Genomic DNA, 16,978 nt, shown 5'->3' on the forward strand with positions numbered 1-16,978 from the left:
ATAAAGAACCTGTATCCAGAATATGTAAAAACATTATAGCTCAATAGTAAGACAACCCAATTTAAAAAGGCAAATTATTTGAACAGTTGCCTCATAATAGAAGATACATACATGCCCAACAAACACATGAAAGGATGTTTAACATCTGTAGTCATCAGGGAAATGCAAATTTAAACCACAATAAGATACCATGACACACATTAGAGTAGCTAAAATTTAAAACATTGACAGTACCAAGTGCTGACAAGAATATAAAGCAAATGGAACTTCATACATTACCGATGGACATATAAAATGGTATAGCTGCTTTGGAAAACGCTGGCAGTTTCTTCAACAGTTAAACATAAACTTACCATAAGGCCCACCAATTCCAAGAGAAATATAAATGTGTGCTTACACAAAGACTTGTACACAAATGTTCATAGCAGCTAACTCATAATAACCAAACACTGAAATTCAATGTCCATCAATAGGTAGATGAATAAACAAATTGTAGTATATACATATAATACAACACTACTCAGCAATAAAAAGGAATGAACTAATGATACGCACAATATGGCTGAATCTCAAATCACTATGCTGAGTGAAAGAAGTCAGACGCAAAAGAGAAACATGTTGTATTGCTTCCATTTAAATGAAATAAATCTAATGTGTAATGACAAAACCCAGATCAATTGTTGCCGGGCAAAGGGCAGTAAGGAAAATTTATGAAATGAGAGAAATGATTGCATTGGTACTTATAAGGGTGATTGGTTTACCAATACCTATCAAACCATACTTTAAAAGAGGTACATTTTTGGGTTATCTGGGTGGCTCAGTTGGTTGAGCATCTGACTCTTGATTTACAGCTCAGGTCATGATCCCAGGGTTATGGGCTCAAGCCTCACACTGGGCTCTGCACTGAGCATGGAGCCTGCTTGCAATTCTCTCTTTCTCCCTCTGCCCCTCTCCCCCACTTGTACTCTCTCTCTCTAAAATAAAAAGTTTTAAATAGGTACATTTTGTTTTATGTAAATTACACCTCAATAAAGTTGCTTTAAAAATACAACTCATCTCCGTCCTAATGTTCAATATTTAAAGAGAAGAGAAATATGAAACAGGAAAAAAAATAAAGATCTATCAGGAAATTAGATAATTTGGAACTTAGAAACTCAACTCTAAGTCTTTCATGTAATACAGTGCATTAAGGCCAGACTCCAGAACCAGAACACCTGGGTTCAAATCCCAGCTCTGCCATTTAGAAGCTGAGTAATTTTGAACAAGTACAATAATTTATCTGTGCCATAATTTACTATAAAGTGAGGATAATAACAGTATACCTACTTCATATAGTTCTTATAGAGACTAAATGAAATGATATAAATGAAGTGCTTAGAACTGTGTCAGGCATACATAAATGCTATGTAAGTATTAGTTATTATGGTGCAAATAAAAATGACTACAAATCTACTTCAGGCTGCTCATTTCTGATGGATGTTCAGTAGTCTAGTAAAAAGTAAATGCAATATGCTTAACAATGAGAATCATTTCCTATGTGCTATATTAGCAGATCATCCAAAGATCTCATGGAAGGAGAACTTGGAACAAAATCTGAAGTACTAATACAATCCTGATGTGAGTGGATTAGCATACAGCCCTAAATTTGGACAAATTAGGGCAACCTTAACATCTCTTACATGGGTCCTAATAAAAATGGGATTTTCATTTCTAGAGCTATCATTTGGCCAAATTAAACTGTGAAAAATATAAATGTACAATACATAAGAAGCAAAATGAAGAGGGGTGCCTGGGTGGCTCAGTCAGTTAAGCATCCAACTTTGGCTCAGGTCATGATCTCACAGTTAGTGAGTTTGAGCCCCATGTTGGGCTCTGTGCTGACAGCTCGGAGCCTAGAGCCTGCTTCAGATTCTGTCTCCCTCTCTCTCTACCCTGCTCTCAATTGTGCTCTGTCTTTCTTTCTCTCAAAAAGAAGTAAACATTAAAACAAAACAAACAAACAAACAAAAAAACACCCTAGAGGCACCTGGGTGGCTCAGTCGGTTAAGCGTCCAACTTCAGCTCAGGTCATGATCTCACAGTTCATGCGTTCAAGCCCCACATCCGGCTGTGCACTAACAGCTCAGAGCCTGGAGCCGCTTCAGATTCTGTGTCTCCCTCGCTCTCTGCCCCTCCCCCGCTCATGCTCTGTCTCTGTCTCTCTCTCTTTCTCTCAAAAATAAACATTAAAAATGTTTTTTGATTAAAACAAAAACCCTAAAAAAAGAAGCAAAATGATGAGATTCTCAGACCTAATTATATTAACCGTTACATTTATAAGCTAAATATCACACCAAAAAATCCAAAATAAATCAGAAATATCTAATTAGAAGATTGCAGAATAAGCACAGAACTTAGTTACCTTATATATCCTGGAACATCTATTGACTTCTTTATTTTTTCTTATGTAATTGTAGCTTCTTTTTACTAGTAAGAGTGATAACAATATAAATTTTTATTATGGTAAAATATATATAAAATTTACCATTTAACCATTTTTATTAAATTTTAACCAGTTAATAAAATATAATCGACATACAACATTGTATTTGTCTTAGGTATACAGCATGATGGTTTGATATATGTATGTATTGTGAAATGATTATCACGATTAGTTCAGTTAACATCTGTTACCTCACATAGAAATGTTGTGCGTGCATATGATAACTTTCAAGATCTACTCTCTTAGCAACTTTCAAATATACAATAGAGTATTTTAAACTTTAGTCACCATGTTGTACATTACATCCCCGGTACTGATTAATCTTATAACTGAAAGTTGCTATCTTTGGAGGCCCTCACCCATTTTGCCCTCTTCCCTTGCTTTTGGCAACCACCAATCTGATCTCTGTATCTGTGAATTCTAACCTTTTAGATTCCACATTTAAATGAGATCATACAGTTTTTATCTTTTCCTGTCTTATTTCACTCAGTGTTGGTGCCTTCAACGTCCACCCATGTTGTCTCAAATGGCAGGATTTCCTTCTTTTTTATGGCTGAATAATATTTTGGTGTGTGTGTGTGTGTGTGTGTGTGTGTGCGCGTGTGCATGTGTGTGTATGACTTCTTTATCCATTCATCCCTTGATGGATGCTTAGGTTGTTTCCATATCTTGGCTATTATAAATAATGTTGCAATGAACTTGATGGCTCCTGATATCTTTTTAAGATAGTGATTTTTTTCCCTTTGAATAGATATCAAAATGTGGAATTGTTGGATATGGTAGCTCTATTTTTTTTTTAATTTTTTTTTTTAACGTTTATTTATTTCTGAGACAGAGAGAGACAGAGCATGAACGGGGGAGGGTCAGAGAGAGGGAGACACAGAATCTGAAACAGGTGGTAGCTCTATTTTTAACTTTTTGAGGAACCTCCATACTGCCTTCCATAATGGGTGCACCAATCTACATTCCCACCAACAGTACACATTTTTTCCACATTCTCACCAATGCTTATCTCTTGTCTTCACAGTGATAGCCATTCTGAGAGTTGTGAGGTAATATCTCATTGTGGTCTTGATTTGCATTTCCCTGATGATTAGTGATGCTGAGCACATTTTCATGTATATGTTAGCCATTTGTATATCTTCTTTGGAAAAATGTCTGTTTAGTTCCTCTACTCATTTTTTAATCAGTTTTTTTGTTGTTGTTGTTACTGTGTTGTGTATCACTTTTCTACATGATCATGTAATACATGAGTTTTTCTCTTATACTAGTATTTGAAATAAAAATATGCTGAAGATGTTTTATTAAAAGGCATATTTTTTGCCAAGTGACATCCTATGGCTTGGGAATTCTAATTTCTACTTTTGTTGATATATTTATTTTTGAACTTCAAAAATAATGTTTATGACCTGACAAAATACATGTACTAATCCTTTCCTTCTTTCTTACAAAACCATGAGGAAAAGTGAAATACTCATTGATTTATCCAGATTCAATATCTTCCATGTCCACATCAGGTATATGCAGTATAATTTTCTAAACACTATAAATTTTCTCCTCTCACCCAAATCATCTCTTGTGCTTTTTTTCATATCACATATTTGTTACGCTAGCTCTACAGAACATCAGGTATAATAGACTCCTTAATCAAAATGGATAAGCCCCTCCCTATTTAAAAAGCTCACGTAGTTAAATATTAAGGTGGAAAATATGCTTTGTACCACATGATAATCTTGCTATTAGATCTGGCTGTCTTTTTCTTATTAAAAGAGTGGTTATATTTTTAAAATCTACTTTGATAGAGAATAGAAAAAGAGCTCCGTTATCAAAAAACAAGATTTGTTAAAGGTAGTATTGAAAATAAATAATTGGCTTTTGTTCATGAATGGCTAAATCTATTTTGTGGTTTAAAGAGCTAAGAACAGATTGCTTCCCTTAGATTGTTAGCAAAGAAATGTTTTCATCAATTAACATTCTTTGCTAAGAACAGTTTTTTCCAGTGCTATTTCTCAAATGGAGCATTACATAAATAGACCTGCCCAAAGGACAGTTCTTGGGCTTTTTTCTTTAATGTTTCAGAGTATAACAATTATGGCATGCCAGTTCAAAATGCTGGCAGAAAACAAAACAAGACAAAATCACAATTCAAATAGATAATTTACTTGAAGGAAAAAGTTGCCATTGGTAGCCATTCCTGCAAATTAAATAAGAGACATCACCAATAAATTGTGTCAATCTTCCTCTTCATCATACTTTTGCCCAACATTTACATCCCAGTAGGATGAAAAGGGCAAGGAGTAGGAAATAAAGAATGTTGTCACAAAAGGCCCTGAACTGTAAAAACACACCATTCTATTCACCCAGAAATATTCCCCTGCCTCAGCTTTATCCTTTCCTCTTCCAGCTGTGCTAAAGTGTTTACCACGTTATGAGGGTCTATAGAGTAGGTGCAATAATTGTGAACATTTGTTGAGCAGTTTCTTACAAGCCAGGCACTATGCCAACAGCTTTATCTATTTTGATTGACTTAATTCTCAAAATAACATTTAAGCAACACTGTTGTTCCCATTTTTCAGAATAGGAAACTGTGGTAAAGATCATATAGCTACTGAGTGGTAGAGACCAGATGCATACCCAGGCTTTAGAGTCCATACACCTAGCTGTCTGTGCTACTCCCTGCCAGTGAAGGGAGATTAACTCATAGGCAGTGCTCTTCAACATGCATACAAGTAGACCTCTATCATCTTTTTTTCTTAATAGAGACTTGCTCCCTAAGGGTAAAAGGTAAGTTTCTAGAAGGAGCAAAAAGAAGGCAAAATATAACTGGAGTTAAGGGGAGAGGCAGATATTGAACCAAGAAAGAGAAAGAAGTATATTCAAAGACAGTTTATGAGAAAAAACAAATTCCAATGACTATAGCAAAGTGATAAAAACACTTTTGGTAAATTTCCTTCAAGAAAATAAAGAAAACCAAGCCAAGATTTAGAATGAGATCATGCAGCATTTCACTTTATGCACAAATTAACCTAAGCCCAGAGAAGATTTTAGTGTGACTGTTACACTCTACAGATCAGTAAACACAAGAGAGATTAAATGACTTGGCCAAGACAAGAAGAAGCAGGTAGCATAGGCAAGGATAAAACTCAGCCAGATCTCCTGACTTTGAGCTCAATCCTCTTCCACCAACTATATCAAACACACTTTGTCAGCTTTTAAAATATAGATGTGGTGGTCGACATGGTTTTGACTCAATTTCTGGACCATAAAAAATAATTACAGAGCATACATGTTGAAGATTAAATACAAATATCTTAAGTTATCATCTCTTCACAAATAATATTGTAGAAGAGCAGTGTAGATAAAGTAGTCATTTATAAATGCAAGGAAGAGAATTCTTGGCATAAATGCATATTTTTTACCTCCAATGTTAAAACATAACATATAAAAATCTATAAAAATCTTTAAATTGAAATTAGCTTTGGAAAAATGTTTTGTTTTTTTTAATTTGTTTTTAAAAAGTTTGTTTGTTTGTTTGTTTAGAGAGAGCATGGGGGTGGGGGCAGAGAGAGAGAAAGAGGGGGAGAGAGAGAATCCCAAGCAGGCTCCACACTATCAGCATAGAGCCTGACGTTGGGCTCAAACTCATGGAACCATGAGATCATGACCTGAGCCAAAACCAGGAGTTAGATGCTTAACTAACTGAGCCACCCAGGTGCCCCTATTTTAGCTTTGAAAAATTTAGTCACGTGCATATATATGGCAAACAGTGAAATGTCCAAATCATATAAATTTCTTCTTTACTAGAGAAATTGAAAAGGTTGGATGGAAAGAATCTTAACTGAGAGTTATATAGCCAGTTTTAGTGCTGGTTTATGATCTCTAATGTTCTTTCCAGCTCTAAAATTCTATAATTCTAGAAAACTGATAATTGAAATAAACACTAGATGAACATATTATAATTTAAGTATATTTGACCATGAGATTATGATACACCTCCTAACATAAGCCTATGAGAAACTGTTTATAGTGGCTTCAAAAAAAAGATTAATAAATTAATAAAATGCTGATGGTTGGTTTCTATGGTATTTCAGACTATGATAATAATTATTATTATTTTTTACCTGTTGAGAACTAGAAGGGAGAAAGCAAAAAGGAAAGCTGAAGTAAAGTAGAAATAAGGAGACCTCTTCTTAGATAAATTCTTAGATACCAAAGACCCCAATACTAATGGTCAGATATAGGCACAGTAGTATACTCATACTAAAAGTTCAGAAGTTTATGTATTTCACCTTTTTTAAGTTTAAAAGTTAATGAGTAATGTTTGTGAGAATGGAGAAGTATGTTATATCTCATTTTCACTAATGTGGGGCGGTCAGTGGAAAAAAAAATGAGTTTTCCAAAGCCAAATAGTAAATCATTGAAAGCCTAGAATTTTGAAATCAGGTTTTCTACTGACCATAAAAATGAATTAATTCTGTGTGGATGGATTTTTTTTTTCTTATCTCAAATTCTCTACTTTATGGCAATTTCCATGGCCTTCTTTCTAGTGTATTTTTGTTATATATGTCTCACTTTTACATCATTTGGCTATGTCAAAAGAATAAACTTCTCAATACAACTCAAGATTTCATTGACCTCTCTCAAGTTGGACCACAGTTATGATTATTGTCTCTAATGATGTTAAAAATTCAAATGTGACTTGTTAGAGGTAAATGATCTAACTGATCTTCAAGACAAAGAAAACACCAAAAAATTAGAATGTAAGATTTATTCCTACCACCTGAGGTAGACAATACAGAAAAACTAAAAAAGCAACAGAAACAAACCAAAACAACAGGAAACGAAGGTACGTTTTATCTAAATATATTCTATTAAAACTGAGGTCTCTTGGGGCACCTAGGTGGCTCAATTGGTTAAACGTCTGCCTTTGGCTCAGCTCACAATCTCATGTTTGTAAGTTCAAGCCTCACATCAGGATCTGGGCTGACAGCAGACAGCCTGCTTCAGATCCTCTGTCCCCCTCTCTCTCTGTCCCTGCCTCACTCACTTTCTTTCTCTCTCTCTTATAAATAAATACATACATACGTACATGCATAAATAATAAATTTTAAAAAATAAAATAAAAAAACTGAGGTCTCCCCTTCAAACATTATCAATCACATATTTCTATTATTAAACATTATTATAAGTTTTTTAAATGTAATACCATACTAACATTATATAAATTATAAAACACAAATATAAGAAAATACACAAGTACCAAAAAAGATGTATTGAAATATATGGTACTGATAATTTAAATAAATTTTAGTGGGAATTTTGTGATAAATGTTGCATTACCTTGAAAATCATGGTTTAATATCTGATAACAGAAGGATTCAAGTCTAAGATCATTTTATTCCCATGCTTGGCTATAAGGGCTATAAAAGCTAAGATAGATATCACAAAAAGATATGGAAGAAATACAAATTTGGCTTCATGTACTCAATTACAACACTCAAATTTCAACTCCATCTAATACTTATACTAAGGTTGTATTTTTCTCTGACAAATTTCTGACTTCTCTATCAATCAGTTCTCCCTGAAGTTTTTTTTTTTTCCTTTAATGTTTAAAACCTGGGGTCTCAATCCACTGAAATGCTGTTGGGAAGATTTTCTGTCACGTTAGAAAATTGTTTCCGGGGCACCTGGGTGACTCAGCTGGTTAAGCGACCAACTTCAGCTCAGGTCATGATTTCGTGGTTCACAAGTTAGAGCCCAGCATCAGGTGCTGTGCTGACAGCTCAGAGCCTGTAACCTGTTTCGGATTCTGTTTCTCCCTCTTTCTCTGCCTCTCCCCCACTCATGATCTCCCTCTCTCTCTCTCTCTTTCTCTCTCTCTCTCTTTCTCAAATAAACATTAAAACATTTTTAAAAAAGAGAATTGTTTCCAAATTTACTAAGTGATCATATATGAGAGTTTTAAGATGTGCCTATGTCATTTTTTAAAGTTTTTGCTTGCGATAGTTTTATTGAGACATAATTTATATTCCATGAATATATATCCATTATAAGCATGCAATGTGATTTTTAATAAATGTATAATTGTGCAACCATCACCATCATTCAGTTCTAGAATATTTCCATGACCTGAAAAAGTTATGCCATAGCCACTTGGATTCAATCTTCCGGTCCCAGCCCAAGGTAATCACTGATCTGCTTTTTGTTTCTATATTTTTTTTCCTTTTTTGGAAAGGTCATACAAATGGTATCATAAAACATGTGGCCTCTTGTGGATTTTTCCTCTTGGCATAATATAATGTAGGTTTATCCATGTTGTAGCATGTATCCACAGTTATTTTTATTGTTGAATAGCATTCTATTGTACCACATTTTATTTAATCATTAGTTGATTGACATTTTATTTCCAGTATTTTCCTATTATGAAAAATGCTGATATTATTGATGTAAACATCTTTGTGTGGACACGTTTTACTTCTTGAGTAGAAATCTAGAAGTAGAATTGCTGAGTCACATGGTAAGTTTATATTTATATTTGAAAGAAACTGTCAAATGGTTTTCCAGAGTTGGGTATACTAACCCATAATTTATGATAGTTCCAGTTTTCCACATCCTTGTCATCACTCGGTATTATTAATAGGTTGGTGTTATTAATCTTTTGTCTTATACCCATTCTAGTGGTTGTACAGTTGTGTTGTGGTTTTAATGTCCATTTCCTTTATGATTAATCATGTTGAGTATCTTTTCGTGTGATGATTTGTATAACTTTTTGGTGAAATGTCTATCCAAATATTTTGCACATTTTTAAATTGAGTTCCTTGCTTTCTTAGTTTTGATGTTTAGAAGTTCTACATAAATTCTAGATATAAGACCTTTATCAGATGATGATTAGAAAATATTCTTTCCCGGGATGCTTTGCTGGCTCAGTCAAAAGGCATGCAACTCTTGTTCTTGGGATTGAAAATTTGAACGCTACATTGGGTATAGAGATTACTAAAAAGACAAACTTATAAGAAAAACAGAAAAGAAAAAAGAAAGTATTCTTTCCCAGTTTATGACATATCTTCTCATTTTCTTGTTGTTTTGAAAAACCAAAATTTTATTTAAAAAACCTTTATTTCTATTAAGTTCAATTTATTTTTTCTTTTATGGATCATGATGTTGTATCATATCCAAGCAATCTGTGCCTAAAGCAAAGTCACAAAAATACTGTACTATGTTTCTTTCAGAAGTCTTATAATTTTAGTTCTTACATAATTAATAGTTCTTACAGAAGTCTTACTATTTTAGTTCTTAGGTGTATGATGTATATTGAGTTCATTTTTCTGTATGGCTTAAGAGTATAAGTTCATTATTTTGCACATGGATGTCCAATTATTCCAGTAGCATTTTTTAAGTTTATTTATTTATTTTGAAAGAGAAAAAGAGAGCATGAGCAGGGAAGGGGCAGAGAGACAGGTAGAGATGGAGAATTCCAAGAACGATCTGCACTGTCAGTGCAGAGTTCGATATGGCACTCAAACTCACGAACTGGGAGATCATGACCTGAGACGAAGTCAAGAGTCCCAATGCTTAACTGACTGAGCCATCCAGGTGCCCCATCCCAGCAGCATTCCTTGAAGAGACACCCCAGTCCCCATTGAACTACCTTGGCATTTTTTGCTGGACACCAATTGATCGTAAATGTAAGGTCTTACTTCTGTACCTTCAATTCTATTTCATTGACCTACATGGCTATTATTATGCCAATATTATGTTCTATTATTGCAACTTTATAGTAAATCTTGAAATTGGATATTTTAATTCTTCCTATTCTGTTGCTGTTTTTGGTATTCTTGTTCCTATGTATATACATTTTAAGACTGGCTTATCAATTTCTACATAAAGTATTTGCTGGGATTTTGGTAGGGATCACATTGAATCGATAGGTCAGAGTTCTTATACTTTGTAAAAATGTATTCCTAGGTATCATGTTCTTTTCTGTGTTATGAATGGAACTGTTTTCTCAAGTTGTTTTCAAATTGGTAATTCCTATTTTATAAAAATGTAACTGATTTTTATGTACTTATCTTGTATCTTGTGACTTTGTTAAATTCATTTACTACTTCTAGTATTACTTTTGTTGTATATTTTTCAGAATTTTCTATGTATAGGGTCACATCATTTGTAAGTAAAGACAGCTTTAAATTTCCCTTTCCAATCTATGACTTTATTTTTCTTTCCTTGTTACAATGGCTAAAACCTCCAGAACAGTGTCGAATAAAAAAGGATATGAGTAGATATCATTTCATTCTCAATTAAGAGAAAACATTCAGTCTTTTGTCACAAATGTGATGATAGCTGCAGGTTTTTTCATAGATGCACTCTATCACATCAAGGAAGTGCCCTTCTATTGCTAGTTCGTTGGACATTTTTATCATGAATCGGTGTTGTATCTTGTCAGTTGCCTTAACTTCATCTATCTTCATCATTTTTTCTTATTTTTAAAAATATAGCCATTCTTGACTTGTGGTTTCTGATAAGATAATAACAAGCAGATGCTATTGATTTATCCCCCTAGTCCAACCCCAGAGATGCACAGAAGTTATAACCAGCTGTGTGGAAACCCAGTGATGAGAGTTAGCTGACCCGGTACGTAAAGAAACAGGGACACAGGAATGGGAAGGGCCAGGTGCCACGGTAGGAGAATAGGATATAAGGAAAGCGCTTGTGTATGATATATGTCCTCTCCTCTACTGTTCTAATCGGCTTCTTGCCACCTTTCTGACAGAGACAGAGCTCTGGAGTTAAGAAAATAACGAAGTCATATTTTCACAAAATTTAGGGAAAATAACTTCAAATCCAGTACTTCATACAACATATTGTTGTGGTGATCATTTGACCTCCTGGGGTTGGCACTGAGTCAAGAGCTACTTTACAAATGGAAATTGTTGACTTGCCAAGTGCCCTGCATCTATCTGTCTGACAGACTTCTGCTTTAGGCTTCACTCAAAGCTATATGGGTACCATTAGTAATTAGTATACTTCCAACATAGATCCATTTATGATCCATTTTTCCATCTATGATCTATTTATCCATCTATGATCATCCATTTATGATCACCAAATTTTTGACAGACTGTTTTTGCTTGATCTAGAATTCTTGACTGATAGGTTTTTCTTTCAGCACTTTGAATCTATTCTTCCATTGTTCTCTGGCTTCTTTTGTTTCTGATGAGGAGTCAGCTGTTAATTTTACTGTGGGTTTCTCCTTGTACATAATAAATTGTTACTTCATTGTTACATAATGATCTTGTTGCTTCAAAATTTTCTTGTCTTTGTCTTTCAGCAATCTGATGATGATATATCTAGTTTTGATTCCTCTTATGTTTATTCTATTGAGGGTTTACTGAGTTTCATGGATCCATAGATTAAGTTTTTTATAAAATTTGGGAAATTTTAGGTTGCTGCTTCTTCAAATATTTTTATATATCCTTCTATCACTCTGTTATTTCTTTCTTTCTTAAGATTTATGTATTTATTTGGAGAGAGACAGAGAGAGTATGTGCATATGCAAGCAAGTGGGAGAGGGGCAGAGAGTAAGGGAGAGAGAAAATACCAAGCAGGCTCAGCACTGTCAGTGCAGAGACTGATGCAGGGCTGGATCCCATGAACCATGAGATCATGATCTGAACCAAGATCAAGAGTAGGGTGCTTAACTGACCAAGTCCCCCAGGGTCCCCCATCCTTTCTTTCTTGTACTCCTAGTTGTCTCATAAGTTTCTGAGGCACTATTCATTTTTCTTCAAACTTTTTTTTCCTTTCTATTCCTCAGATTACGTAGTTTCCATTCCTTTTTTATTTTTTTATTTTTAATTTTTAATGTTTATTCATTTTTTTAATGTTTATTTTTGAGAGAGAGAGACAGCATGAGTGGAGGAGGGGCAGAGGGAGAGGGAGACACAGAATCTGAAGCAGGCCCCAGGCTCCAAGCTGTCAGCCCCATGCAGGGCTCAAACTCATGAGCAGTGAGGTCAAAGTTGGACGCTTAACCCACTGCACCACTCACACACCCCTCCATTCCTTTTCTATAGTTTCTTTTTCTTTATTGAGAGTCCCTATTTGTTGAGTTATTTTTTCCTTTAGTTTTAAATGTATTTATAGTAGCTGTTTTGGATTAGTTGCGTACTAAATCCAACAAGTGGAACCACACAGCATGAACATTGGCTACCTATTTTTCTAAATTTAGATTATGCTTTCCTGTTTCTTTCTTTCTTTCTTTCTTTCTTTCTTTCTTTCTTTCTTTCTGCATGTCTCAAATATTTTTGTTGAAAATTGGATACTTCAGCTAAAATATTACAGTAATATTGGATCAAGCTTGGTTTTCCTTCTGAGAATTTTTTTTTTTTAATTATTTGCTGGAAATTAGACTTCGGAATCTGTTTCCCCTGAGCTGTGGTGCCACTGATATCTCTGGTAAATTTTCCTACCTTATTTTTATTTTTTAGCCTGGTTTCTAAAAAATTATTATACATGTATAAAATATATATAAATTCTATTATTTTCTTCCTCTACCAGTGGCATGGTAAATGATTCTACCTTGAAAAAGCAATCACATTGCTCATATTCTTTTTTTTTTTTAATTTTTTTTTTTTTTAACGTTTATTTATTTTTGAGACAGAGAGAGACAGAGCATGAACGGGGGGAGGGTCAGAGAGAGGGAGACACAGAATCCGAAGCAGGCTCCAGGCTCTGAGCTGTCAGCACAGAGCCCGACGCGGGGCTCAAACTCACGGACCGCGAGATCATGACCTGAGCCGAAGTCGGCCGCTTAACCGACTGAGCCACCCAGGCGCCCCATATGCTCATATTCTTGAAGTTCTTCTCTTGCTCCCAGTTTCACAGGAGAACTAAGCGTTGAGGAATATAAGGCTTTGAGCTTGGGGAGTGGGGAGGAATAGACATCACACTAAACAAAGCTCTTTTATCCAACTTAGGAAATATTTGGATCATTCATTTTTTATTTGTTGCTCTTCATAGTCCAACAAGATGGTCATAATATATGTTCTGCTGTCAAATATTTGCATAATATTGTCACAAAACCTTTTTATTGTAAGAGACAGACTCACTAAAAGCAAACCAGGAAAAGAATGTGTGAGAGGTGACTCTAAGAAACAGAAAGCTCATGGAGTACTAAAAAATGAAGTGTGTTCTAGCCTTGTGAGGAGAATAGGATCCCAGAAAACACAAGGGCCAACACAGCAGTTCTCTCTGTATTTGTTCTCTTAATTTCAAATTTCTAAGAGAAGAATCTGATTGGCACTATTATAGGGTATGGTCAATGGTCTATAATAAACTGGTCACATTTGAATCAGGTGTCCACCGGGCTGAACCATGGCCAGCTACTAGGTCATGAGGTTTGCAGGGCTGCATACTTCAAGGGCTGTGGATATAGGTACTTAGAAACATGTCTATTACATTTACCAGATGTTTGATCCCTTTCTTATTTTATAAAGTTGTTAAATTCTCATGATTCCACTGTGTTCAAACAACAACAACAACAACAACAACAACAAAAGAATCAGAGCGACCTGGATGTTTCGGATGAAAAAAAAATGTAGGTAGCCCTTATTTAATCTGCTTGACAAAGCTGAGTTTCAACTGTTTTTCTCAATACACCAAATTTTATGGCCTTAACTCTGAATAGGATAACTTCATGCCAAAGCATGTACAGCCAGTCCTTCTCACACTGCCCCCCCCACCAACCCCACCTCACCAAGGGGTAGAGATAGGTCCTCACAGAGATAAGATCTAAGGCTTTTCTCTCTTGGGTGGCTACATGACAGAAACCTCTATGCTGCTCTGCCATACATTATCTCACTTTTCTACACTGAACCTCCAGTCCCATCTTTTTCTAAGTACCTCCCAACATTACTGATCCTACAATTTCATTGTTAGAAGTCAAATTCTTCCAAGGACTAAAAAAGGATTAATGAATGGTGGCTTTTCTTAGTGTGAGAGACACTTTAGTAGTCCAAAGCACTATGGAAGTTACAGTCATGACTCTTACTGTATCCTATCTTCTATGGGAGAAGGCTCACACAAATAACTACACCATGGGGTAGAGTGTATTAAGTGCCACTATAAAATACTAAGGCAGAAATCATCCTCTCCAGAGGTGGATAAGGTGAGGAAATTTTCAGAAAAGGCTTTAGAGGTATTGGATTGGACCTCTAAGGGGAGGATTTGCATATTCAGAGAATGGTCTGGAGGTGGCATACAGTCAGTCAATCCTGAGCAGAACTATTATTTTTAGCAGCCATTCGCAGGACCAGTTTATTCCACTGCTCTTTTTCCCTCATTTGCCACCTGCCTCTGTTTTAACATTCCTTTTAAAAACAAACAAACAAAAAAAGCAACTATCAATTAATGTGTTTTTTGGAATTCTTATATTTACTGCTCCCACCTTCTCCGTAGGCATCCAAGAATAAGAAAGGAGAGTGTTTCTGCTCTTCCCCTTTCTTTGCTGCCTCTATGATTTTTCAGGAATATTAATCATGGTGAGCTAATATGAAAATAAACATCAGAAAGGTACAAAGTTTTCATAATCATGATGGTTCTCATTGACTTCTTTCTGAGATGGTAAGTGAAAATTCCCTTTGATTTCTGTTTACTTTGTTCTTGAAGGTGGTGCTCACCAAACCTTTTTAGTCTTTTGAACTTTGCCTTAGGTCCAACCATCAGCATGAGCAGAGCCCTGCCCGCCCCACCCCCCAACCCCCAGCTTCCCACCTCTACTTCCCATCAGTTAGACCCACCAAAGTGGTGTGGCTAGCAGGTTAAATGCTTCCTCTTCTCAAGTTGTTCATTTGCATTTATATGGAACCTCAGACTGGGAAACAATGGTCTCCACCCTCCACTGGAAATCTGGAAGTAAGGCACTGCAATTAGCAAGTAAAAGGCCCTTCTTGTAGGAGAGAACTTTACTGGCAAAATGGGTTATGATTTTGAGGAGAAAACGCACAATCTTCAGAATCTTTTTAGTTGTATTCAAGGGCCAGCATACTGGAGGTTAAAAAAGAAAAGGCTTAATAAATTTCCTTCCTTTTTTGGTGAAAAGAAGGTGAGGAAAGGGTGGTAGGTTTGAAAGAAGGTGGTTTCACAAAGGGTCAGATATGCAAAACATGTAAGGAGAGAACAGAACATATGATGTAAGAGAGAAATTTACAATCAATGGAGCAAAATCCTGGGGAGAGAATACGGTCCATGTTCAGAAGCAGAAATAGAGCATGGGTTTAGCACAGAAGAGGGGCACCTCTTCTCAGCAGGACTGAAGTAAGTGATCAAGTGTAAAAACGGAGACTGAGTGTTAGGAAGGTTAAAATAGAGGAACTCCATGATGGATGTCTCAGCCAAATATGAGGCAAGATCACTTAAAGAACTGGAAGAAGACAAAGTACAGTGGGGGGGCTTGAGGAAAGCAGAAATAGGACAGGTTTGAGAGAAGTACCCTGGATAATCACCCTCCTCATTGAGGAAAGGAGTTTAGAGAATCAGTGAAGACCCAGCCAAGTCTGGAGAGCCTAGAACTCTTAGTGGAACACAGTGATTTTGTAAACTTGTCCAGCAATGCATGGTAGTACTTTCAACTGAGTATAAGAATTAAAAAAAAATAATAATAATAACAATAATTAATAATAATGATAATGACAACATTTTAGGGGACCTTGTTCATGGTAGATTTTAGTAAGATTTTAATCATTACAAACATGGAATACACAATATCAAAATACTCATCACACTTGTGATCTGAGAAAAATACAAAAAGAAAAGATTATTGGAGTAAAAAAATTAATTCTTGTTGTCTTCTTTCTATGCTAGCCTAAGGCAAGAAAAAAGGAAATATTAATGTTATTTTTCCCATGTTCTTTTCATTCACTATTACAAAAAAATGTTTTTAAACCAAATCATTGGCATCATCTTAGTACATTAAAAATGAGTCTTGGGGCACCTGGGTGGCTCAGTCCATTAAGCGTCCGACTTCGGCTCAGGTTATGATTTCACGGTTTGTGGGTTCAGGCCGAGCATCAGGCTCTGTGCTGACAGCTCAGAGCCCAGAGCCTGCTTTGGATTCTGTGTCTCCCTCTCTGCCTGTCACCTGCTCATGCTCTGTCTCTCTCTCTCAGAAATAAACAAACATTAAAAAAAATTTAATAAAAATGAGTCTTATAAGAATTTGCATCTTACTTTTTTCATTTTCCAAACACACACACACAAGAGCCAGAAATGAAAGGCATGATGAGCAAACTTCCAGGATGGCAAGGCTCTACGGTCCCTGCTGATTCCTTCCCAATTCTGGAAATATTTGGGGGGAACACTCACATGTTCAACTGTTCTATTCTGCACTTCAACCCTGCATAAGATTATCAACGAAGTTTACATTTTACTACAAATTGTAAGAGGTGTTTTTCCAATCAAGATACCATATTAACAAGTCTTATCTATTTTTGCAATTTT

The 16,978-nt window shown here is 35.5% G+C and overlaps 1 protein-coding gene across 1 annotated transcript in view; it reads right to left on the reverse strand.

Annotated features, from left to right (window-relative positions):
- Positions 1–16,978, reverse strand: part of CCDC148 (coiled-coil domain containing 148) — a 253,617-nt gene that overhangs the window by 235,609 nt on the left and 1,030 nt on the right. The window lies entirely within an intron of this gene.

Source organism: Panthera tigris, chromosome C1 (genome assembly GCF_018350195.1).
Source record: "Panthera tigris isolate Pti1 chromosome C1, P.tigris_Pti1_mat1.1, whole genome shotgun sequence".
Classification (NCBI taxonomy): Eukaryota; Metazoa; Chordata; class Mammalia; order Carnivora; family Felidae; genus Panthera; species Panthera tigris.